General features: G+C 45.7%; 1 long non-coding RNA gene across 1 annotated transcript; it reads right to left on the bottom strand.

Annotated features, from left to right (window-relative positions):
* Nucleotides 1-4923: 4923 nt before the first annotated feature.
* On the bottom strand, nucleotides 4924-25302 carry LOC119389001 (uncharacterized). Its single transcript, XR_007416029.1, has 3 exons — nucleotides 25141-25302; nucleotides 15142-15209; nucleotides 4924-5021 (listed from the first exon to the last, which is right to left on the bottom strand). It is a non-coding gene; the product is annotated as an uncharacterized LOC119389001 (long non-coding RNA).
* Nucleotides 25303-26144: the final 842 nt, after the last annotated feature.

Below are 26144 nucleotides of genomic sequence, written 5' to 3' on the forward strand. Positions count from 1 at the left end.
TTACTACTATTATTCAAACATTTCAGTTTTCTGAAATGTTTGAATTTAAGGACCTTATCGTCATCACTGTCATGTGTGCCCCCTTCGTGCTGCCGACGCTATTTTCCCGTGTCATGTTCAGGAGGATGAATAAGCAAGTACACGGAAAAGCATTGATATATTGAAAAAGGCAATGCTCTGAGGCTACAGTATTTCTTATGCTGGCCTGCGAAATGCACGCAAACAAGCAGCCCTCTCCTGTCGGGAGCTGCTCTAAATGAAACTGTTAGCACCAAAATGCATTAAGAGCGATGACACGATTGCTGAGTGGGCGCTTCAGCCTGTTCGTCTTCGAAACGAACATTATTCAACAGCCAATGTTGCCCCATGCGTAGGCGATCGTTATGGAGAGCCCTTCTTGTTACCCAAGGTTTGGAAATTGTGAAGTGGGAGAGGATCAAGTGTCATGATGATATAAAATCTTGCACTTTGTGTCATCGATATCGACAGTGGTCATCGGCGGTCTAGCATAATGGGCGCACGGGCGGATGCACGGTTAACTTTATTTCCAACGCCTCAACGTTGTCGTAATAGAAATACACTGAAAAAAAAAGGAAGGTCAAAATTGGCGCTATGCCTTTTCTGCCATTATATCCCGGCTTTTGGATATTCGGCCAAACATATTAAAAACTTTCATTTAGCAGGCCAATGCATTTCCTTAAAGATCGATGTCAAAAGGTGGCACTACTTCAATATTTTGTAAACATATCTCCATGAGACAATTGCTGTGAACAAACCGCGGGAATTGCGCACCGAACAGTGACATTTTCTTCAAGTAGCTCGTTGTGGTGTAAGCCTACATTTTTTCAATAATTTCACCATAAATTTCCAAGTGATTTTGGAATATTTGGCGTTACTCGATAAAATGAAGGGTTTATGTTGTTTTTATGGAACTTTTGTTGCACTGTGAGCACCTAAAGTTTTAGGGGCGAAGCACCTTAGGGTCTCGGCTTGTCAGCGTGTCATGTCGTCGTCATGGTCCATCTTGAACGGGTATGCGCCACAAAAATTGGGTAAATCCCACTGCTCATACTTTGCGTATTAGAAGTCAAAGGTTCGTCGTTACTGCGCAAAAATGTTTGGCTAATTAATACTTGCAGGCAAGACGATCAGGAGAGTAGCGCAGCTTCAAATTCTGGGTATGCACGTCCAGGAAACGGGGAGCACCACGCACACCCTTGCGAATCTCAAGCGCACGGTCAGGGATATAATCAGCCTCTTGGGTCGCATCGCTCGCAGTAGAAAAGGAATGCGTGAAGCTGACACCTTACGGCTAGTGCACGCCTTCGTAGTCAGCCGTATTACCTATGCACTGCCTTATCAAGCAACTTGTAGGACAGACATCGAGCAAGCGGACCGACTCCTTCGAATCGCCTGCAAGGCAGCCCTAGGGCTGCCTCAAAACGCCAGCACCGCAGCTCTTTCTCAGCTCGGGATGCTCAACACATTGAAGAATATGCAACTGCTACGCTCCTTGCACAGCGGGAACGGCTAAACACCACGCCACAAGGACGGGCTATACTGACCAAGCTTGGCTTTCCTCTTGCCCCGCAGTACAGTGGAGATAGCACAGAATTAATCCCCCCGACTATACGTTCACAGATACACGTGGCACCAATACCGCGTCACATGCACCCGGACTTCCACAGCACGCGACGCCAAGCTCGTGCACGAAAGCTTCGCAACTACGGCACTGGTCCTGACGTGTACTATACGGACGCCTGCCCCTCCGGCCCCACTCCAAGTGGGTCCCGCACGTACACGGCAGTGGCAAGTAATAGAGGACAACTGGTGGCAGCAGCGACGATACGCACATCTTCCGTGGCAACACCGGAGGCCGCTGCAATCGCCCCGGCCATCACAGATGCAGACAAGCGAGGTACAAACTCAAGCGTCCTCACGGATTCACAAAGAGCATGTCGACTTTACATGCATGGCACACTACCACGAACTGTTCTCAGAATCGTAGGCTCGCACATCGCATCTGACCACGGCATCATTTGGTGCCCGCATATGGGTGTTCCCGGGAATGAACGGGCCGACCGACTCGCTCGCGCAAGTACATACCGAGCGACGGACGCCCCTGTCGACGAAACCATAGTCCCTGACGACGAGGAGCGACCAAGCGGTCGAGCCGACATCCTCGAAGCTCAACGGCTCGAGCGACGCACTATGGCACCACCTCACCCGAAACTGAACAGAGAGCAATTGAGAGACTGGCGCCGACTGCAGACGAACACGTAACCCAACCTACACACACTTTCTAAGATACACCCCTCCGAATATCGAGATGAGTGCCCCTGGTGCGGAGGGATACCAACACTGACACACATTACATACAGCTGTACCTCGCGTCCTGTTGCGGCAAGCTCCGCGCTCATAAAAACACACACATTACCACACTGGTCGTGGGAGGCGCGACTCTCGGATCAGGCCTTGGGAAGCCAACTGGCAAGCCTGGACCAGGCCCGGCGAGCTGCAATAGCCAGTGGAGCACTAGACGAAGGGCCCCACCCACTTTAGTTGCTAATAGGAATATTTAATAAACGTTTATTCTCTCTCTTAGCAACGCTGTCATAATTCCCGATGAAATTTACCGGCGCTCAAGTTTCTTATGTAAAACCAGTTACACAAACGCGCATCTCTACGGTAAAGTCATCTATTTGAAACACCAGTTGTTGAGATATCTGCAAAGTGATGGTGCGTTAGTGGAACGGTGGCGAGTAAAGCAGTAAATAGTAAAGATTTTGCTGTGGGAAACACCGGCGCACACTGCATGCTTCGTTCCTTCCCAGGTTTCACGTTAGTGGAGCTGAAGCACCCTTGCCTACATCCCCCTTCGCCAACATTTTTACGTTGCTTGTTGCTGTAGCGTCCCTTTTGTGGATGCCAGACATACCAAGTTCTTGTGAGGAGTTGAAAGAACACTGCCGTGTGGCTCTGTAGAATGCGCTATCTGTAATAGTACTAAATACGCCTTTTAGAAGTATGTGTTTAGAATTTATTTGCTGTATTCGAGAATTGAGGATAAACGCTTTGATGATGGTGATAATTAAAAATAATGAATAACGTGCTGAAGCAGAGCCGTTAGCAAGGAGAAGCCCAATGAATATTAATGATGCTGAAGATGAACGCGTTGAACTGGCGATGAAGACATTGACTGTGATAATCGGTGATGATTACAGTGGTTAACGCGTTGAAACAAGTCGTCGGCCAGCAAAGTTCCCAAGTGGAGTGAAGAAGAATGATGCACCTGGTGTTCCCATGGTCCACACATGCGCAAACTGGTACCTGGTGTACCAGTTTGCGCATGTGTGGACCTGGCGCATGTGTGGACCTGGTGAAATGATACCTGGTGTTCCCATGGTCAACACATGCGCAAACTGGTTTTCTACTATAACTAAAGCTAAATTTTACTAGTTTTCAGGTTATTCCCTCTCTCATCTTTAATCTTATTGCATATATGCAAAGGAAAACTTGCTTCCATAGCTTTATTGGCCATGGGACACAAATTCCAACGTAGTTCGTGAGCCGAATAACAGTGCACAAAATCACAGGGCACAGAGGAAGGGAACGCACGCAGCGCTGTGTGTGCTTCCTGTGTATCCTGTGGTTTTTGCGCTGTTATTCGGATCATGTGCAACCAACAAACCCAGCTTTCCGCACTTTTGTAGTTGGTGAGACATTTCTGTAGTGACCTACTTAATCCATCCGTGGGGACATATGCTACGCAAATTCTACGGCAGATGTCTGTTGCAGTTCACTGAGATATTGGTGCTGAATTGTTTATGCCCCTCAATGACGTGTTTATCATTTTAATATACTGGAGTTATGTACATTCAACACGCCACGGGAAATTCTATGCAATACCAAACGGAAATTTGTATTAGTTTGAAGGCCAACCACAATTAGATCACATGCTATTAAAGCATACTGATAGAGTAAATCGTTGAAAAATGGTGCAAGTAAGTTTACGTACTCCTGGAAATTTCAACGTAAAGCCAAGAGCAGCAATGCTGCGCTGGCTGTAAAACACTTTGATAGCATTGGCATCGTTCATGCCAAGATCAACGTAGTTTTCTCACCACGGAAGGTAGCTGATTCACCAGCACAATAACGTGGCAGCATAGAGCTTGATGTTTAAGTTTTGAAAAAGTAAGTGGATAGCGCAAGCTACAGATGCAAGCACATAGTGTGGACAACTAGAATAAGTAACGGTCGAGTAAAGTGGACTGATGGTTACTCTTTAAGCAGTGCGTATTAATGGTCTTATGCATGCGCAACAAGGTTCGCCAATGTGCAAACCCCCAGAGAGCTGTGATAAAGGGTAGCATATTTAAAAGCGGCCAAAAGAAAGCCATGAACCTAGAAAGTGCATCTCAAGGGTGTATGTGGAATCTTTACTATAATTGCATCTCACGTTAGCAAGGAAGCGGTTGAGGGAAGCATTCGCAATAGATTTGCGTGTTTCGTTACACAATGACAACGTTTACATACAATGACGATACCTAATATTTATGATGTTGCAGCCCTGTCGCGCTTTGCCTATTCTGTGCGTGCGCATTTTCTACTTATTTTGTTGCATCAAAATGACCCATGTTTGTTTATCACGAAGAAAGGTAAAACGTGCAGAAGCGAACACAGGAGAACAGCACCAGACGACGCACGCAAGAACTTTGAAATCAAAACAGAGCAATGCGGAGAAAGAGAGAGTAGACGTCAAGCTCACTCGAACGCCTTACCTTCATTTATATTCAATCACTGTCGTATAGGTCAATTTTATGTAAGGCTAATCTGTGGTGCATTCACGCGTAGAAAACTCCATAAGGTGGTGACGATGCGTTGTTCACGGTTAAAGATGTACAAGCCTTCGCACTCACAATGCATGGCGCCCCGTCCATTTCGTATTGAACGTGTACTGCAGGCTGCACGTTGCTTGAGAGCAGCAAGCATGGATACCTGCACGGTGTCTGTACGGCCGTCTGAAAAGGAAAAAAAATATATGAAAAGAACGTTGATGAGTTTCGTGAATGAATTGTTGTATGAACTGACTTCAGGGGAAATACTTGCGCCTGAATTCACATGGAGGTTTTACGCTATAATTGTTCTTACGAGAAAAGTTGAGTCAATATCGCTGCTGTACCATTCATTCGTGGTTGATAGAAGCAGATGTCCAAGAGCACATAGGAAGTAAAATCATTTTGGATTCTACGCCTAAGTTTGTTGTATCACAGCGATTCAGTAATTAACTCGTTGGATTTTACGTCTCTAAACATAAATATGACCGTGGCGTACACTTTAATGAAGGACATTAGATTATTTTTTACCACGTGTAGTTCTTTAATGCACTGACAATGCCCGGTGCACAGTCTTTTTAAGTTTGGCGCGAATCCATATGCGGTAGCCGTGACTGGGATTTCATCCCACTACCTTCCAGTGAGCCATGCAACGCCATAGCCGTGGAGCTACCACGCTCCCGTAGTTTGAAGTTTGAAGTTTATTTGTTTTGACAATACATGAGACATAAACTGCCACGGTGCCCGAGAAAAATGCATGTCTATGCACGCCTGACTAGGTTCCTGACACCACGAGTACAGCACACAATAACGGACAATTGCAGAAAAATAAACGCATAGGAAAATATATAGAAGTTTTACCCAAATATCTTTGACTGTGCTGTGGTTTGCAAAGTAGTGCGATGTGGAAGACAGTGCCGCATCGCAGGGTCTGATAGTGTTAGCGTTTTATCAATGAGCTGGTTTTAAGTGCAAAGCAGCATGGATTTCTCTGTTTTTTCTTCACCAGAATATGACCATTTTGTGGAGCCCAATGTACGAATTTTCTTGTCATCATATTTTATACTTTTGCATAAAATGTTTTTCGAATGTATCATATATAGAGCTGTTTTTGAATGGTCCTCGTTCAAAAATAGCGGCGTCTGAATATTTCAAACTTCGAATATTCGAGTCGAATAATTTCGTCTAAGCTGCGAACCGAAAGACGCTTTTACTATTCAAAATGTGAAAACACCCCAATATTTCAAAACATATTCAAGCCCTGTTTTGATGCCGGCGCAGTGACACTAAAATGACTTATCAACCTAAGTTGCGACTAATTTAGCGGAAATAATGGGAAAAACTTCGTTTTCTTTTCTTCAAAATCATCCGTACTGCTTAGAGCATTGTTGATGCCTGTTTGCAGTGTGGTACCTAATTGTAAATGGGTCGGTTCAGTCTTTCAAGAGCGCATCTGCAGAGTGATACGCATTCACGTATACTGTGTCCAAAGGGAACTTTTTTTCAGTACTGAAGACATGATGGAAATGGAGTGTTTCTCTCAAGCTCAATTGAAAGTGTTTGGCTTCGTTCCGGTCAAAGTTATTCGATGGAGGCTTTCAAATAGCCTGTTCCTATACCAGGTGGATAACCACGGCGTGCTCGTTGCTGATGACAGCTAAGGCTACATGACAAAGCCCGTTTGTAAGAGAGGTGCGTCTTTAAGTGCGGGTGCATCCGTGGCAGCTGCACAAAGCTTGTTTCGGAGCAGGCCGACCTTCCGTTCCTTATTATTTGACACTGAATACGGTGAACTTGAGCTAGTGCCCACAGACGGGCAGATAGCGGGCGCTTCTCCGTGGGCTCCTGCAAGAGTCGCTAACATATTCGGTGATTGTTGTCGCACTTTTATTCCGGGTATTGATCAAAAAGACGTTCAAGTATTTTGCCCTTGTGCTCCATTAACACCCTTTTATTAGTTCGTTTTCGCTAGAGTGGACGGTTTGCATATGGGCTCGTTGGTAATCTTGCATGTTGACTGGTTGTACCAATTTTAGACGGACGAACGATAGGAAAATATATGATGACACTGCCGCCTAGCAACTGATTATTTAAACACTCGGTATAATAAACGGCAGAAACGTTCCACAGTGAAACACTATGTGGTTAAAAAATTAGGAGACTAAAACCAATTTTGAAAAAGAATTTAAGATTTCCACAATGTTCTGCTGAAAAATAATTCACCGACGATCACGATACTGCCTAATGCGTATTAGGAGCGCAGTTGTTTAGGTGTTTTGATATTGCGATAAGTTGAGGCGCAACTGCCTCGCTTACAGAGAGACCGCAGAAGGCCAGCGCGTGTGGGCGCGTTGTACAACAGCTGCCGGAGACAGGCATCCGTTCATGCGGCGCTTTATTTCCATATACGGTATCAGTGGACGCCCTCGCCGTATATCTTAATAATGACGTCATCGGCGACAGCATGATGACGCGCACATCTGTAGCGCCGCGGGAGGTTGCCGCGGAACTTGTCGTTTCACCATTGTCCTTCCCTCCTCCTCGCGCTTTCATCGCTATCGCCATCTTTCATCTTCCACTGCGCTCCGCCTTCGCTCTCTTTCGCGTTCGCTCTGCCGCATTCGACGACGACGACACCGCTCAATGCCGGAACAAGTGCCTAAGACCTGCGCTCTAAAGCTTGTTACTTAAGGGCGAACTTGTGCCCGGAAAATTGATGCAAAATCTGAGTCCGCTAGAGCGTTCCACACCCAAAGGGTCCCTTCAACGAACGCACGTCTTCTCCGCAGCCTCGCAGGTCAACCCATTTTCTCGGGCCCGTGTGCGAGAGGCATGCGTTGCTCTGTCACAAGAAATAAAGCTTGCTAGGGGTAAGGCTTGGGTAAGTTTTGTTGTCTTCCTTCGTGTTCGTCCAAAATTCAGCGCTGTTTTCCCTTCTTCGCTGTCACAAGAGGCGCGCGCAGGCACGAGGCATTGCAGACTAACGCAGCGGCTCACTGCGCTCCGCGTGCGCTCTCTTTCGCCCTCGTTCGTTCTAAGGGCTACGCCGATGACGGCGACGCCGCTTAATGTCTACTTCAGACTGGAGAATCCGCCGCCTACGGCTAGCGGAATGCTCCTGTCGCCGAAACACAGCGTCGTTCGCACTGCACGCGCACTGTGCTGCCGGATAGCCATGTTGCGCCACCTGTCGAGTTAACCATCAACCACGGGTGAGCGCGGGATGGATTCGCAGTTGCCCGGATCTTGTGGCGGCTCGCAACTGCGTCACGTTTCAATTTTGCGGGCCTTCAACGCTGCTATAAACGACCATGCCCGTTTCAACGCTCTTTGCGACTAGGGCGTGCAAGGCGGCTACATCGCAATGCTCAAATAAGTGCTCGCTATATCAGAAATAAAGCAATACAGACAGCAGAACTCGTACTTACCAGTCAGTGGTGGGCAGTATCGAACATACATGTATCTTAGATACTATCTTAGATACTCTTTGGGTATCTTGTATTTGTATCGCGATACGTCCCGCCAAACGAGTATCTGTATCTGTATTTCCGATGCATTCAATAATGTATCGTATATCTTAAGATACAAGATACTTCTATAGAAACACCCCCGAGCGAAACGATAAACGTGGCTGAACCCCGCTTCTCAAGCTGATACTGCTACTACTAAGCTACCAGAATGAAACTAGGCGACAGTGACATTCGTTTATTTTTTCCGCCAGAGTGCTTCAGCGAGCACACGCTATTAGGTCTACGCGTCCCCATTGGTGGAGCAGTGTCACGTGCTGGCACTCGGGCCATCTCGACAAAAACTAGCGCGCGAAAGTCTACGCGCATCCGGCCTTTTGTTTTCTCGATGTTTACTTTCTTTGTAGTTGTGTCAGTGTTATGACATTTGTTCGTAGCCACGGCACTGCGTTGCGTACTCCATTGCGTGCGGCGCCTTCCGCTCAAATTATGATGTGTCATTATGGTTATCGATAGTGTCGTTATCGAAGATTTTCTCACGTTGTGCTTCGTTTGCAGTCTCAGGAATGCAAATATGGGGTTGCTTTGCGTCTCGCTGGTTTCACACATCAGCGATTAGTGATATATCGTGGATGTAAGCTTCACTTACGTACGACAAGATTCATTTATATAAAAATCAGGTAATAACAACCGTCGCACCTTTGTTGCCGATGCTGCATGCAATAGAACGAGACGAGCATTTACGAAACAGAATATATTTTGGCGCACTCTTTCTTTGTACTTCCTGATGAATTATCCAAGAAATTCTTTTAATGATAATTTGACCGTTAGCACAGTGCTCTCTTTGCTGTCCTCCGTTTGCATTACCTGGGCTTCTGTATAGTTTTTGCTCGCTCGTTTACTGTAATATATCTTTTGTAACCTGTTCCTAAATTCGTTCTTTGCTTTATTTTTATTTTTTAACTACCTGCGTCATTGCTACTATTCCCATATATAAATTCCATGTGAGTTTACTGTTATGTAAAGGCGATGATGAAGACAAAACTAGAATAATTTGAGCGTGCTTAGATGACACCGTAACAAAAATTCTGCTTACGATATAGTAAAATAGCGAAATTGAGTTTGCATTATAATAAATGAAATTATAAAACAAATCAAGAACGTTAGGAAAGAGATTTAAGAAACAAAGTAATAAGTACTCCGTTTTTCTCATGAGCGTCCCCACGAGCCGGTTCATGCTATTTTCTATAGGCAATGAGTCTCCTCTTGTCTCACCTTAAGATTTAAGTTGACGATTCGTCATGCTCTATTGTCATAATTTTTAGGGGTGCCGCCTTTATCGTATTTATACAGGGTTCTTCACGTAACTGGAACCGAATATTTACAAAGAAGTGGTTAACCTCAACTGAATAAAACCAACGACATGGTTTATCGTGATGTCGTAAACCATGTCGTATTTTTATATATCGCTTAATTTGTTAATTCACTAAGATGAATTATGCAACATGTATAATATTCACTTTAGGGCCAAGTGCGTTTCGTTACTTTGTAGAGGGCATTCCAAAACGACCTATCAAAGTTTTTGTGGAAACGTACAGGGGGGATGTAAAGAAACGAGAACAGTGCGGCATCTACATTCTCCACTGTTTCGCATATCTTTTCAGGCTATTGTACCCTGAATGATAATAAAAGCCAATAGAGTCTTCCATTATACAATCAAGCACCATTCTAGCATCTTTTTATTGTCACCGCAGCGTCGCAGCGTGAGGTCGCAGCGTGAGGAAGGTCGCAGCGTTAAGGTCGCAGCGTGAGGAAAACAGCGCGCAGCACTCTTCAAATTTCTTTCCATCCCCACTGTACATGCTACGTAGTGACTTTTTCCGGCGTTTATAGAAAGCCGGAGAAATACTACCACGTACTGCCTTCGTGCGCTATCGTACTGCAGCGCCCTCAAACGTGCATCGAGCGCAACGACCGGCGAGTGGACCGCGGGAAAATGAGCGGCCGCTGCTCTAAGTATCGGCTCCATAGTGCGTCCGGATTTCTGACTGCCGCACACGGCAAGTAGACGCCATCGTCCCTGAGAAGCGATAGGATGACGGTTCGCGCGCCGGTTGTTTCGGTGGAAGCACGTTTCAGAGCGCTGCCGTACGGTAGTGCATGAGCGCAGTGACGTGGTTTGATTTCATTCACCACGCAGCATGTACGTCGCCAAAAAAGTTCTATCGGTCGTTTTCAAATGCGCTCTATTACGTGACGAAGCACACTTGGCCTAAAGGGATAATTGAAAATGTTGCATAATTGCCCTTAGTTAATTAACCAATTCAACGCTATACAAAAACACTGCAACGAGGGCCACATGACGGTAGACCATATGCCGTCGGCTTCATTCAGTCGCGGTTAACCACTTCTTTCTTAAATATTTGGTTCTGCTTACGTGAAACGTGTATACTTATTCAATTTGATTGTTTAATACCGAACCGCCCTGCTTTTTCGCTTATATTCATTTTCCTTGTTTAGGTCACCGTATTTTTTGTTTTTTCACTTTTAGAAATCAGCAGGTAGCAGAGCTAGAAGTGACAATAGTGTGAATACCAGCGATATCCTGCGACGCTTTCTGCCGGTATACTATATGTCTGAGACGTCTCTGGGTGGTACAACTCCTCTCGGAGAAGAATTGGTGCAAGATTGCACGTTAGTGAATATGTTGCTAACGAACGCTTTACGCCAGCTGATAAGTAGAATATGAAAACCCATTGCAGTTTTATGTCCTGAATGAATTTTGAGCACTGACTTTGTAGTTATCGTCTTCAAACGATGCAAGAAATATCGCTACCAGCGTTGCTGCTCTACAACTGTCGGGTGATGCGGTATTGCGAAAACGGTAATACGCTTACGGACAAGGTAAGACTGCACAGCAGCCATCGCGACATCGTGCGGAGGCTTCGTAATGGTGCTCTTGCAAATAGATGGCGACCCGCTAGCTGATCGCGAAGTAGAGCAGCGACACCCATCAATTACCGAAGTGTGAAGCGAAAACCACTGACAGCGCAGTGTATACACCAGAGCACGCCTGTCTCGCACCCAGGCTGCTGGCGAGCCGAGCGGATACTCACGCACCCAGACGCCGGGCTGACCGGGCTGCCAAGGCGCGCGCGGGCTGCACCAAGTAAAGAGGGCAAGCGGCAGTTCTGAGACTTTAAAGTGCGAAAAAGTACCCGTTCACGCCGCTTCAGCGTATCAGAGCTCGTCTGGGCACTACTGCGTCGTCTTTGGATGACAAAACAAGCAGCGCAACAAGAGAATATTAGCATTGTCTGCGACGATTACGACGCGCCACGGAAATAGTGCCGGTGCGGTGTTTTCAGCTTCGCCGCGAGTGGATAACTGTGATTCAAGCAAAAAAACTAGGAGCTGAGTGAAAATGCGCGAGTAAGTACACTAACTGCGTGTATTCCGCATTGTGATGCCCACCTATTTCATTTTGCTAACCTAATTTGCGTGACACGCAGCTGGGTTAATTGAAGGCAGGCGCGAGCTTTGTGTGGGGGTGCACTTCATACCTTTGAGCGTTTCCTTTGACGACAATCTAGTGCAAGGTAGTGCTTTCAAGCACAAGCAATCAGCATGCTTTGCCACTTTCAACGTAGTATTAAGCTTTAGTGCTTTTGATGGCATCCACGCCTTCGAGATTTCGTCTTCAAAAGGTAATAAATGTCACGGTGCTCCTCCACAGCTGGCCAGAATTTCGTGCTTTCATTTCAGTGTTTGATGTCCCCAAATTTATTTGGACACGAGGCATCCAGCTGCACATAATACATATATTGGCACGTAAGTAAACAGTACTCGCGCCAGTGTCCTTTACGTCGCAGGCGTAGCTAACCGGCTTGACTACGAGTAGCACAGTTTCGCTTGTAAAGCACCGTCGTTACAAGAATAAAATCGCGCAGGTAGCTCCCAAAAGGGATCGCTGAACGCTACTGCAGGTTATACTCTCTGATAGCACGCTTTTGTGAGCAAGACGCATTATTGTAAGAGCGCTCGTGAAACAAAAATTACGTTCCGCGAAACTACCCGTAAAGCGTATACTCTAATTATTACGCGATGAATGCTGAAATAATGAGTTTTCACAAGACTTTGTGCACAACTTGTAATATGGGGCAACAAAACATCGTTTCACTCTTTCGTGAGCTGCAGTGCAATTAGGATTCACGCGTACTACAGCGAGAACGTTTTTTTTTACAAATGTAACAGCGTACGTATCCGACGAGGTTGCTTCCGCAGCCCACTCAGCACGTACTGTATACATTGTGGACTTGCATGAGCAAGATGTTCTTGATGTTCCAATAAAATTAGCGAAAATGTCCAGGCTAGAAAAGACGCGAAACACGCTCTCCGACGGGCTGAGTTTCGGGAGTTTCACGTTTGCTCTGCTTAGCGTCTGCTGGCGTGGCAGCCCGCGCATGTTGTTTCGTCGCGTGAGCTATGGATGGCGCGACGCGCGATGCAAATATGGCGATGCGCATGGAGCTGTCATGTTAAACAGCCAAAGAAATCTGAATAATTTGTTTCAGAATGAAACGAGTATACTTTCAGCAAGAAGGATGGAACTTTCGAGATACAAACAGGCATTTCAATAAAATTATACTGAGTTGGTCGCATTAAGAAATTTTCCAGTAAACACTTTTGTAAATAGGTCTTTGCTGCTTCACTATATCGATCTATAATAGTAAATTTGCAAATGTATCGAAGTATCTTAAGATACAATTGGGAAGTATCGTATCGGATACAATTATTGCGCTAGTATCTTGTATCTGTATCTCAAATACTTCTTGTCCGAGTATCTTGTATCGTATCGCGATACAATTTCAAAGTATCTTTGCCCAGCCCTGTTACCAGTCAATCCAAGCTCGTTGCCAATTTCATTCCAGAAATTATCCTAACTGTCCTAGTGCTTCGGGTGGCGTTTGTCATAAAGGACGGGGTAGTTCGACACCATTTCGATTAGCATTTCCGCTATGTGGATGTTTTTGGACTGCGACGTGACGAGCGTGTCGGACTTGGTCGCCATTTCATCAAATTCATAGACTAGCGTTTCTATTGGTCCGCGGCGGTTGCCGCAAAAGTCGATCCGGGAGCAATCGGCGCGGAGAGGGCCGATTTGGCGAATCTCGCCACCGCCGAACCGAATTCTGCGGTTCTGCGGTCGCCGGAATGCTCAGTGTGAACGATCCATAACGCAGGAACGGGCGCCTAAGAGCGGCGCTCTAAAACCGGGTTGTCAGTGGCATTAATCCTGCTGAGTTCCATCGTAGCTTTCTTGCATTCAACTGATTAAGCACGAAGCATTGCATCACGTTTATTCTTGATCGGCGCAGAAGTTTCGCTTTTCAGGCTCTTTCGCTTTGTGAGGTGGTGGCGACCCGGCGCCACCGAGGTGGCTTGCACGGCGCTCGCCTTGCTATCCGCGGCGCCATGGAGCTGAAGCATGACCAACCTGCCGAGACGTTTACCAGGTGGCTCATAGCTTTGTAGGTGCTGTGCTTTCATCGCAAAGCTTGAGTTGAAGCCACAGACAGCGCGATGGTCGCATCGCTTGCTGCAGCGGCCACGATTTCTTCTGCAGCGTTTTATTGGGTTACGCTCGGCCGCGTGCTAAAGATTGAGCTGCTAGTCTACTTCCTAAAGCATTCCAATTTGCTGTTGTCGCATTCGTTGCATCACCCTTGCGGCGAAACTGTGACTTTCTTTTTTTCTTCGAGGAGACCCGCTGCATTACTGAAGCAAGCGCATGGGACCATACAGCAACAACATGCTCATGAGACTGTAACTGTGTTTTATGGCTTGGTACTATTTTGGATTTCCTATTCCAGTCTTTATTCACATGCTACGTGCATGGCAGATGATTTCAGATAGCAGGTAGTCGAGCCTCTACGTAATATACTCGGCAGTTGAGAACATAGAGGAACGTCGTCTCCTTTCATGCATTCTGAAAGGAAGCAAACGGCCGGGGAAGTTGCCGCTTATGTTGCAATGCTAGATCCGCCTACATCTAACATCCTCCTGCTTCTCCGAAACGTTTTGAACAGCCAAAGTTGGCCTATGTTTAAACAAGATCGGTTTCATCATGAAGAGCGGCGTAATTGAAAACGGTAAGGTGGCAGTTTTACAAAAACAAGCCCGCGCTCTTCGTTATGTAGTATAAGTATGCGTTTATTCCTCTGCAACAAGCAGGTCCATTCCTCTAAGACGGTGCAATGTAATTGCACTGGTGCTCGTGCATTCTGCGCTCATGTAGATGTAATCGCACCCGACTTGTAGAGCTTATCACCACAAAAATACTTGTGGAGTAACAGCGCAAACACACAACCACTCCTGAGAGGGCACACAAAATGTTGTGTGTCTGTGTGTGTGTGTGTGTGTGTCGTGTCTTCAGTGCTGTTACTTGGGTTTTAATAATGGACCAACTCGCCCAGAAAGAAGTATTTCCAGTGAAAAAGAGGTCGTCCCTGACATAGATGTGTCATGTGCTTCATTAACAAGAAACATGCTTATAAAGAGCGTGAAGACAATAGGAACGCTTTCCCGCAACAAAAATAATGGTTATACTGGAATACCTGCATACAGGCGAGTAATTGTGCTATGTCAACGCACACAGTTCACGTAATGAACAATCGTAAAAATTCATGCGTTTCTATTGGAAATAATGTGCGGTGGCAGAGTCGACCTGTGATACGTATCCTTGTAAGTTTTCACAAATGTGAGTGTTCTTCCCTGCATAACAGTGACAGCAATAATTCAATGGGTTGAGCGCACGGTTGGGTAAGTTGTGCACTTACTATTTCATGGGGAACAAGCCGGTAGCAGAATGGGTTACTTGATGTGTAGGCGTGAACGTCCGGCAAAGCTGAAAAATATAATGCGTAGAGATAGGTGAACTTCTTCAGGAGTCTCGGCAAACTTTCTGGCACGTTAGAAGAACAGTTATGTGGTCGTTACAGCGCAGAAAGCTAAAACATAGACCAGTGGTAAGTAGACACCCACTTTTTTAATTCGAACGTTTGGCCTAGAGCATACGCAATACAATCGAATGCCGGTTTCCGCGACATACATCAACAGTGCTCTGTGGTTGTCTTCATAGAGCCACAAATCAGTGCGGTGGCCTCGTTGGATGAAGGCCCACTGTTTTCAAACACCCGTTTCACATATGGCATAAGTTTTAATGGAGTTCAAAGGGTAGCATTGTGTATATACTCTCTTCAGTATGTTCCTGTACACGCCTCCATAGTTGACCACCTCTTGACTCGACTTGATTTCGGCCTGGCAACACAGAGATATGCGCACAGCTACACAATTTACACAGTCGTTGATTCACATCATAACGCTTGCCCAAAGCGAAAAATCTGGCGAAAAGTACTGGCGCCCGCCAGTATCTCCACCCGCCCGACCAGCAGTACAGTACGCACGAGCTGAAGATCCTTGGCGCACAGAAGACAACCGTCCTATCTGTTTTCATTGTGGTCTTCCTGGACATGTGGCACGTTACTGTCGCTTTCGTGTACCGAACGTCTCCAACAATATGCGTCCACCATGGGTCACGTATGCGCCACGTCAGCCCCGCCGTAGTTATTCGGACGACCGCGAATTTGCTCCTGTCGCTGAGGCACGACTCTCCTCCCGCCGTTCGCCTTCTCCTCACCGCCGTTCCCTTTCACCCATGCAACGACGGCGGAGCCCTCTGCGCCGGGAAAACTAACTAGCGCAGTTCAGGAGGCAAGAACTGCGGTGCCAGCGAAATGTCTAAGGCCTCAAATTTCCCCGAAGAACGTTATTGATGTCGCCATAGAAGGAATACGGACGCTAGCCCTTGTCGACACTGGCGCTGCTCTTTCAGCAATTGATGCCCGCATTTGCCGCCGAATCGGAAAAGTGACGACACCACTTTCTGGACTATCTCTTCGTACCGCCAACGCACAGGGCCCGTATTCTCAAACGATCGCAAAAGGCGATAGTATCGCGTTTGGTGACGTAGAATTTGATGCGTTCAATAAGTAAAAAAAAGACTTGCCTGTGACGTCATTGTTGCAACTGGCCGTTGGTAGAACGAATGTCTCACAACACAGGAGTGAGCGCACTGTAAAAGCGCAGAGCAACCCGAGTGCGGCATTTTCGAGCGTGTGCTGCTGCTTCTACGCAGTGGCCAGGCTTGGCTGGCTTGGCTGTGGCTACTTGAAGTATAAGACGTGCTGAAAGTGCTTTCAACGTTTTTTTGTTCGATTATTTAATGCACAGTATAATATTTAAAGAATGCAACTTTGCGTGAAACGTATTTTCGTTGAGAGTTTGACACGGCGTACTCGGAGAGTTCAGCTGTAGCGTGCCGCCGCAGCGACATCAGGCCCCGGAAAGTCTCAAGTTCCAGCGATCGCCGCAGAGGGCGAAAAAATCGACCGCGGCGAGTTCCAGCTTCAAACACCGGGAGTGGATCTACTAACCTCTGCGTTAGGACAACATGGCGACGTTGTGGTGGCCGCCATTCGCGCTATTTGACTTTTTATGTAGGGGCGCCCTCGTCGGGCCCAAACTTCAAATTAAAATATTCTTGAAATAATGAAGTTTAGTTGTTTGCTTACTGTTACACTTCAATAAACAAATTGCTGTTTATACGAAGTGGCCTTGCCTTGCCAGGTACCACGTCATCAATCTTTTGTAATAGTTTTTGCTCCAACAGACGTAGTTGTCAGCAGCCTATCGGCATCATTATCTTCATTTCAAAATATACGGCGGCACAACGGCAGGTAACGGCAGTAACGGTTCGCGGTGCATTGGGATGGGTCTCGCGCTGTTTCGTTTCGCTGTAAATGTTTCGAGCCACTGCCGGCCGACACATTCGCTTTTGTTCTGTTCGTTTTGACTCGTTAAAATCCTTTCGCGAAGTGCATTCAGCTGACTTCAGGGGTACGAAGGGACCGTGGAAGCTTTCACCGGATGACCCTCGTTTCAAGCCCGAGAATATATGGACCGGTGAGTAAAAACCCATTGCGTCAGTTTTTTTTAACCAATGGCTTTGTGTGGGTGTCACACGGAGGCGACGCACTGCAATATTCAATTTTTCAACGTCATACTCTGTCGTTGAGAAAACGTGCGTTCCTTGCGGCGTGGCTTCACGTGGGAGCGGGTTGCCGAGTTTATCGTTCGGTTAACATTAACCAAGCCACTGCAATAAATAAAGGGAGGCAATTGCATCACCAACGCCTCGCATGTATCTTCGTAACTAGCCCGTATATCAGTGCAAAAAACATATGAGTTATAGTTTGCCGGATCGCAATTGAGAAGCTGGGTTTAGAGGTCTCATTTCTCCTGCTGTCAGTTTAGGTTATCTTTACTACACATTTAGTGTAACAAAAGCTTCACATAATTATGAGTGTACTTTCACTTTAGTGTGATAAAAAACCGTCACTATAATCAGAAATATTTTTTTTTTTGCTGTAGCCTCCTGGCCCGACAAGGAAACAGCTGTGTGCAATGAGCAAGGCGCCTGTTACATGACACGCCTTGTAAAGAAGCTAGCCCGAGTGATACAACACGCATTATAAGGTACGTTTACATATATGTATAACAAACCGCTGTTTTTGTTCACTATGTTTATATGTTTACTTTTGCAAAATTTAATATTTCATTGATTATGCTTATCAATATCTGGTGATGTCATTACTTGTTTTTCCAGGATTGCCAGGCAACGACAGGGTGACTACCCCCGAATGTCCACTGTGCAAGTGCGGCGAAACATGTGAACGTCTGCTACAACAGGTCATCTTGAACCTCACGCTTGCAATGCTGTATTTGTGAATGGTTTACCAGGCATCTCATGGAGGTGTGCCTACAATCGTCCACAAGTATTAGCTGTCTACTGTGTCATGCAATCTACACCTCAATAGCATTGAAATTGAGCACTAGCTCCGTGCATTAGTTACGTTACCTGGCACTGCTGAGCTCAATGACGCAGGTTTTATACCCAGCCACGGTGGTCACATTTCATTGGGGGCGAAATGCAAAGACACTCGTGTGCTTAGATATGCGTCTGAAGTTCAGGGAAAGACGGAAGCTTGAAGAGAAGAAAAATTTGTGAACAAGAGGTGTCGCTGGAGCAAATGTTTCGACAAGCAGTCTTGTCTTCTTCAAGGCTACAACTGCGTTTGTTTAGCTCCAGTCAGTTAGAATCAATCTAGAGTTGCCGACTACTGTATGACTCATAATCATATCATGGTTTGCATGGAATCATCAGAAATTATAAATTTAAGGGTAAATATATAGAAGTCTGTCTGGTTGGGCAAGATTATCAGAATAAAAGACTCTCCAGCCACATTTAATCATTAGTCTTCCTAATTTAAAAAAACTAAGAGACCAAACGAGTCTCAAAACGTAGGGTCAGTTTTTTTTTAATTGTAAATCACATTACAAAACGAACATCACGGCAGTGAAGGGAATTAACAGTCTTTCCAACATCTAATAATATCTGCGGTTTAACGTCCCAAAATCGCGATACGCCATAGTGGAGGGCTCCGGAAACTTCGACCAGCTGGGGTTCTTTGACGTGCACCTAAACCTAAGTACACGGGCCTCAAACATTTTCGCCTCCATCGAAAATACAGCTGCCGCGAAACGTAAATGCAACATTTAGTTGTGCCTTATGAGACAGTTTACAAACTATGCTCAAAACTGTTTTGCCTTAATTGTGTTTAGATCGTAGAAGTTTACAAAAAGATACGACAAAGCTTTACAAGGCTGTGCTCAATTACATTAGCCTTTGCACATATGTTCAATGGGCTCCTTCAATTTATTGACATCTAATAAACAAATTTTAAGTGTGACGAGCACTTCTTCCAGCACAGCTTCACCAAACACGTTTACGTTGTCGTGATGAGTGAGATTGTGTTCAGCGAGTATGGTAGTGTTTTCTTTTTTACATAGCAGAGAAACGTCCCAAATTTGTTTGAACACACCTACTTCTGCTGTTTGATTAAATTAACATGTCACAGTTGTAGCACCTACCACTATGAAGTGAAAGTCTGTGAACTACTGTCACAAAAAGAACCTAGGAAATCGAAGAGGTAATTTAAAACATACATGAACTTGGACTTACTACAAGATTTTACGTATTGTCACGGGGTCGTGACGTAGACGAAAGCAGCAGTCGGTGTGTCCAAGATGAAACTTTTTATTCGGCCGAACTTGTGGCCGGGAAACGAAAAGTCAAACTACAGCAATACATACTGCACATTGATAGCGGAGAACACACGTCGGCCGTCGATAAACTGATCTGTGGCAAGGCGCATCGGCATTTATACCTGCGGCATCGAACATTCGAGCATTATCACTGGTGGCTGCGTTAGTTCGACAATAAACTGAGCTGTTTGCAATTGCACGCTCCAGCCTAACAGAAGATCCTAAAATAATCTGGAATGTTCCCAGACATTCTGGCACGGGTTGCGCAACGCAGTAACTACACGTGCAATTGGCCAATAACATAAAATATAGAAAGAAAGGAGCGCATGTGGCAGTATTTCAAGCTGGAGCTTCTAAAAGTAGCAGGGAGAATACATACTTGAGCTCCCAAGCCCAAATATATTAAAAAAGTAAATGACACAATAACAAGTATGCAATATATATATGACCTTTATTTATCCATCACTGGCACAGGTTCACATCATGCCCCACAGTTTGATTTCGTGAGTGTTTGCTTGCAATAGAGTGCTCATGTTCTATCAACATGTCTATGTGATACAGAGATTGTGCTTACGGCTGAGCAGTTGTTTAGTGTTCTCTGCGAACACCAACAAAGATGTATACTGCATGCCTAAAGCTTGTTTTCTTAGAATTGTGCTTCTAGAATCTGTAAACACTCGCCTTATATCTCTGTTTCTTTAGCATTAATCTACGCTGCATACTCAGCAGTCCGATTACTAGCGCCACGAAATTCTAGCTGTAGAAACTGTGTAACTGAACTATATCGAGGAACAAAACAAGCCTGAAATATTTTCTTCCACCTATTACCTGAATACGTAATACCTATGGTATGGCTTCACGGCCAAGAATTTAGCCGAGAAATTCGTGCCTGCCCTGTAGACACAGCACGATATTCCTTATTTGTAACGCATTCAAGGTGACATCGCAGAGCGAGAAAGATGCAGAACTGTACGCATCCGCGATTGTTTACGTAAAAGATTAATCAAAACTACATTGCTCTCACTGCGCCAACTATCTGTCGGCGTAGCGCACGTTTCGTTTCCGACTCCACACCATGCACTCAAAGATCAACACAACCTGGCAAGCGCCGCATAACTAACGGAAGGATAAGACCCTTGTCCTAAAGCTATGCTGTTAAAACTCGGACGCTGCTACACAACGAGAGCAACGTTCTTTCAGCGATCTCGGTGTTCAGTTATACGCACATATTTGTCAGCTTTCACACGTACGGGTTGAAAGCTTTCGACGTGTATGAGTGACTTGTTTTGCTTGGACCTGACTGTACACATTGCTTGTACCAGCTTGGGCACTCACAATAAACGATGCAAACCTTACTTGATTGACGTTGTTTTTGCCAGTCGAGGCCAGTTTGGTCACCTGGCGATAAATATTACACACGAGAGCAGCGATTTAGCAACGACAAAGAACAAAATACCACAGGGAGCAAAAAGCGCAGTAGCGCGACCAGGGCGAACCAACCGCAAAAACGCGTTTGTCTAATGATGATGATAGTACTTGCAGCGCCATCTCGCCTCGCTCTATTACAGTTCAGTACGCCGCCGCTACCCTTATTTCCGTACTACAGTCAAAGGTACAGTTTCCGTTCTCTAAAGTGGTAGATGTTCTCTGGCGACATCGTCTCAAGATCTCAACATGTTGCCGGCTTGCGATAAGCCACGCGAGCAACGCACGGTTCATGCTCCTGGGACGTTCAAACCACGAAAAAACACGCGCTCGCAAAGAACGAGTGCTGATAACACCCCAAGGTAATGCTCGATGAAAGCTTCAGCGTGAAAAATGCTGCGTATATCCACCGAGGATTGAATACTAGAAGCTACCGCCTACGTCACTGAAATGCTAGACTTCACCACGAACCGACGGTTAACGGCGCCTTCGTTTATTGCAAATATGTCGAGAGCACCGTCGAGCACCATGACGCAAAATTGACGTCGGCGGAATTACCAGATGGCGCCCTAACTTTTCCGGTTTGCTCAATAGCCAATCAGCGCGCACCAAAGGCGATACTTTTGCGATTGTCGCCTTTTGGGAATACGGGCCCAGCACGTCGAGCCGTCAGGCGCCTGCACAGCCCGTGTCGTAATTCAGAATGTCGTCTATGTCATCGAATTCATCGTGTTGCCATCAGGTTCTCACGACGTGATATTAGGCTGGGATTTTCTCTCTATGCACCATGCGATCATCAATTGCGCCCGCGCCGAAATCGAGTTGTTTCCATTTTCACCAGGTATTATCAATGACCACACAGACTCTTGTAAAATCGCAGTTTCTGAAGACACCGTTATACCGGCCTGGTCTACTGCTCTTGTCAGCATCTCTTGTATTTCTATCACCGACGGCACCTTGCTTTTCGCACCCTCTGACCTTGTACTTCGCCGCCGATCACTACCACTGCCGTTTGCCGTCCTTCAGTTCAACTCTGGCACCTCTGTGATGTACGTGCCAAACCCAACGGCCGCACCAGTCACCCTGCGCCACCGTGAAAGCCTAGGGAGAGCCGAACCACTGCCATCTTCTTCAATTTTCGACATCATGGAAGACTCCGCTGACCTGGCCGCCCTTGAGACCTCGCCTCCTCAGTCACTGCCGCGGTCTTTCACACCAACTATTGCAAGCGACCTTACGACGATGCAGCGCGACCAGCTTCTTCGCTTGCTCGAAGGTTTCTCATGATCGTTTGACTCCCACGCAACGTCGCTTGGCCGCACGACGGCTGTGTCGCACACCATCGATAGTGGAAGCCATGCGCCCATTCGACAGCGTCCTTACCGAGTATCGGTGAGCGAAAGGCACGTTATTGATGAGCAGGTGAAAGACATGCTCCAACGTGGTGTCATTCAACCTTCCAACAGTCCCTGGGCCTCGCCAGTCGTCCTGGTTCGGAAAAAAGACGGTACCATACGATTTTGCGTCGATTATCGACGGCTTAACAAGATGACCGGAAAGGATGTGTATGCGTTACCCCGCACCTCCACCACTTGTTACGGGGGGTTTATTGAGGATTCTACGAGAGCGACGATCGTAGCAGCAGCGCGCAGGGCGTAGCCAGAGAGCGAATCGTTGGTGTGTGCCAGCCGATGGGCCTTCATGCTTGCCGATCTTCTTCCTCACACATGAAATTGATTCCCACAATGCGTGGGATGGCGAAAGTCGATCCATACAATCGACTGCGAAGAAAAGTAAGATGTTTTCTCCTTCGAGTCGTCTGAGGCAAATGCATAAGGGAATCTGGGACTGTTTGCTTGCAGACTGTTGTCATGCGAGGAGGACTCGTTGATTTCAATTTGCATCTGCTGACAAAGTGCTCTTGTTATTACTTGTTGGGTAAACTTGGTTTGTAAGCTTATCCCGAAAATATGGTCGTACACACATAGTACACTCATCGTATAGGCATACACACCAACTGAATTGATCATAAAAATATAGGCATACAGACATCTGCGGGCGACATGAGAAGCACGTGATTGTTCAGTGCGTTATTGCAGCTGCTTGTTCTCAGCAGTTGTCCACGTGCAAGAGCACCTTGCTGTGCAGGAGGCTACCTACCTTCAGCACCGCGAATGGTAACGAGTGCCCCCTGATGTCCGAAGGTCTACCCAAAGTAAACGCTGTGGGGGAGCCTATCTATCTATCTATCTATCTATCTATCTATCTATCTATCTATCTATCTATCTATCTATCTATCTATCTATCTATCTATCTATCTATCTATCTATCAGCCGCCTACGACTTTGTGCTGTTGTGGTCGTTTCGTTAATAGAATAAATACCAAAATTTGTATGGCATGACCTGACTGTATCACGAATATAAATGACAGGTGATAACATGAAAATGATGACATCCATGTCATGAACGGCATAATTTACATGCCACGCTAATGCTGCGCTCGAGGCCTTTCGCTAGCTTGATATATATCAAAAGTGGTATTGCGTTGCGTGACGAACGTAAATGACAGGTTGTAACATAATAAAAATCATGACACGCATGTCATGTACGGCATGACTTACATGGCACGCTCATGGTGCGCTCGAGGGCGTTTCGTAGCCTGATTTATACCAAAGTTGGTATTGCGTGATATGACTGTATGACGAACGTAAACGACAAGTTGTAACATGAAAATCATGACATGCATGTCATGTACGGCATCATTTATACGTCACGCTCGTGGTGTGCTCGAGGCCGTTTCGCTAGCTTAATATATATTCAAATTGGTATCGCGTGACATCACTGTATGACGAACACAAATGACAGGTCGTAACATAAGAATCCTAATATGCATTTCATGCACGTTATGATTTACATGTCACACGTACATCATGAGTGACATGTCTTGAAGCGGTCGCGGCCTATTTAATTCCCTGGATATATACCAAAATCTTTATGATATGACATAAGTACGTGACGAATATAAATGACAGGTCATGCAATGTATATACCAGAATATGCGTTTCATTGCCATGGTATATATCAGATCATACACACATGCGATAGTGAACAACGTGTCATGACATGAATGCCTTCTTTTGCCTCAAAGACGAACAATGCGATGTATGCAGCTCCTTGCTGACTGCTTTGTCTAGAAATAAACTCTAAAGTTATTTGAAATTTACCGTGAATTAAAGTGAAACATTACACAGATATGTAAAATCATATGTAGGCCGAATTATAGGAAAGTATTTTATACATACGCGTGCGGTTACGTATAAATGCGAATTTATTTATTAAAATCCTTGGGGTACATTATTTGCCACGAAAAAAAAAAGCACTTCCGGTGTGTTTCGATTTCACTAAGCTGACGTGAACACAGAATAGAGAATTATTATGCCAACCCACTATGCGATGGTGTACCGACATCGCTTTCTTTAATCAAGAAAACTATTTAAAAAGTCCGACGTTTTACATGCGACAGCCACTGTGCAATTATGATGCAGGGAGTTGCGGGGCATATATTAAGTTTTCTTGCCGCTTGTTTTTTACCGTTTCGGCCTACTTAAATGTGACTACGCGGGTGTTCCTTGCGTTTCGCACGCATCCAAACGTGGCCACCGTGGCCGAGAGTCGAACCCTCGTGGACGTGCTCAGCTGCCTGATACTTTAAGCTACTAGGCTTCCATGGGTGTATACTAAAAAAAAACTGACGTAAAAAAAAGAAACAGGATAGCTCTTCTTATGTGAGCTAAATGGTTACGGGAGGCCGCTGGTCTCTGAACGTACATGGACAGAGTGACAAAAGCAATTTCCAGAAGTTTAAAAATATTTACCCTCCACATTCGTAGCATACCAGTCGGTAACAAGAACCGAGTTTGAAAGCACTGCACGCTCTTCTGCTGTATTCAATGCTCAGATGATAAAAAGTTCATGTTTTAACTAATTAATACACACATTTTCCTGCGTTCTTGATCGAAAAGAAAGGAAATAAATGCGGAAAATCTCCATTTTCACCTATGCATCTACAGAAAGCAAGCTACGTCCTTCTGAACACTAGGCAGACACTCGTTTTTCTGATGCATGTTGGGGTTTTCTTTTTACGTTCTTATGTAGAAGTACCTGGCCCGCAAGTTCTGTATGCTTACCATGTACAGCGAAGAGCAGCGACAGAAGGATCCAAATGGTCGTCATCTTCGCAACTAGTGCTTCGTACAATGTGAGGCACTAAGTATTGGCGTGTTGGTTTTAAGACACGTATGGCGTGCCTTCGTAGGATTAGGCAAGAGTCCTCTTTCTCTTGCTGGTCTCCCATATAGGAAAGAAAAAGAAAATGCTGACTGCTAAGCTGCATGTTGCGTTCGCTCTTTTCTCATTTTGCACGCACGCGTGCTGGTATAGAACAAAGGGATGAGATATTTTGGGCACTTTGCCTGGGTACTTGTCAACTTTTGCGGTAGTATTTCTTGCACGTGTATATTTGTATTTCTATTTGTCCCACTCATAACGCAATGTTTTTTGGCCTTGAGCATGGGCATTGTAGTTTACTACAGAAAAGTGAAGCAATCGAGATGACAAGTCTGATGTATTTATTATGATAAGCACAGGAGAGTTCGCAACACAACGAAATGTGTACAGTATTGCTGTTTTACATGCATGTGCACTTGATCTATGAGATATTTTATTATCACGATAACACAGAAAAATATACTATTTTGGTGTCGAAATAGATGGCACATCATTGCAAGAGAGAGAGAGAGAGAGATAAAAGCGAAGGAAAGGCAGGGAGGTTAACCAGGTTGTACCCGGTTTGCTACCCTACACAGGGGGAGGAGGAAGGGGAGGGGGAATCATTGCAAGAAATGCAGTTATGCAAATGCCCTTTTCAACGCGGTTTGTCCTCCTGTGCTCCGCTACGTAGGCTGCTGTCATCGACGACACGGATGCCTTCACTGGAAGCGACAAGCAAGAGGTTCCGAGGGAGCTTCGGTCTTCGAAACTGCTCAAAGCCGTGCTGTCTCGGTGCACCTTTTTGGTCTGTCAACTTTCACCTTTTTCACACCTTATGATGATTATGTCGCGCTATATGTCTACGAATTCATGTCATTGCAGTAACAATGATGTCTTATCCGTTACAGGTGCTTCACCGGTC

The sequence above is a fragment of the Rhipicephalus sanguineus genome, chromosome 4, assembly GCF_013339695.2.
Source record: "Rhipicephalus sanguineus isolate Rsan-2018 chromosome 4, BIME_Rsan_1.4, whole genome shotgun sequence".
Classification (NCBI taxonomy): Eukaryota; Metazoa; Arthropoda; class Arachnida; order Ixodida; family Ixodidae; genus Rhipicephalus; species Rhipicephalus sanguineus.